The sequence below is a fragment of the Belonocnema kinseyi genome, chromosome 7, assembly GCF_010883055.1.
Source record: "Belonocnema kinseyi isolate 2016_QV_RU_SX_M_011 chromosome 7, B_treatae_v1, whole genome shotgun sequence".
NCBI classification, from domain to species: domain Eukaryota; kingdom Metazoa; phylum Arthropoda; class Insecta; order Hymenoptera; family Cynipidae; genus Belonocnema; species Belonocnema kinseyi.
The window spans coordinates 110,505,081-110,506,364 of NC_046663.1; positions in this window are offsets into that span (position 1 = coordinate 110,505,081).

The following is a 1,284-nucleotide window of genomic DNA, read 5'->3' on the forward strand; positions in this document are numbered from 1 at the left end:
AAGAGCGCTTATCTTCGTATGACTTTTCAAGAAGGCTCCAAGCCCGATCGTAATTTTCTTCGGTAATAGAGAAAACTTGAATCTTGCGTAAAGCTTCGTCTTAAGAACTGATTTTGTTTGAAAGGTCATTATGATTATGTATCATCATGCGAAATGTGTCTTTGAATGACAACCATTCTTCCATTTTACCGCTAAAAGTTGGGAGTACCGTTTGAGGAAATTTGAGGTTTCTACGGCTCGTCGACGCAACCGATTCATTGCCATTTTCGTTACCGGAGATTGATTCGCGACTAACTTGATTTGCATTTGCACTAAATTGTGGCCATATAGATTTCAAAATATTTTGAGTTTGAGCGAGTGTTTGGAAAGACAAATTTTGAATCAATTTTTTTACAGGGCTGTGGTCTGTTTCCGCATCGATTAATTGAATTTCGTCGCATATTTCTTCTAGAGTAGTTAGGCAGGAAATAATCGAATTGTACCGTATTTGTAATTCAGCGGCTTGAGTTGGATTATTACTGTCAAATTGTGCAAGAAACTCTTCGAATGAAGTTATGTTTTCTTTAATAGATATAAGCTTTTGTAAAAGCACGCTTAATCTATCAAAGTTGTTCATTTTGAAAATTAACGTACAAATCTTATATTTCTTATTGGCTACTCTATGAAATGAATCCTATGAATCGATAGAAGTCGACTGATACGATTGGTTGGACACTTTATAATTGATTCAATGTTATTGATATACCTTGTTCCACCTGATTTGTACAGTAAAAGAATGATTTTTCGAATATATGACGTATGTTCATATCGTTTCTAGGCGCATTGGTGCAAGGTGTTTAATCGCATAGCCTTGTTGCGCCTAGTTGCAGGTTGTTTTAGTCGCATTGACTTGCTGTACGTATTGCAAGATGATGAAACGCTTGGTCTTGCATCGAATTTTCACGAGATGTTTGAACGCATCGTCTCGTGAGAATCTGAAGTTCAGTGAATTTTCGTATCGCCATCCCCTGTGAACAGCTTCGTGTAATTTGGAAGAATGTAATTTTCTTCTCCTTGGTAGAGATCTCGTGAAAATATTATTGTTCTTCACTTGCAGTCAATAGTGATTTTACTATTGTGTGCACAGTACAATTTATGAGTTCACGTCAAACGTTCACTTTTGTCACTTGTCACTGTAACTTAAGCGTTTACACTTTCACTTGCATTGCTCCGTATTGTTTTTACGTATAAGTGTATAATATATACAGAGATAGCAACTCAGATGCACAGTTTTTTGTAAGCTAT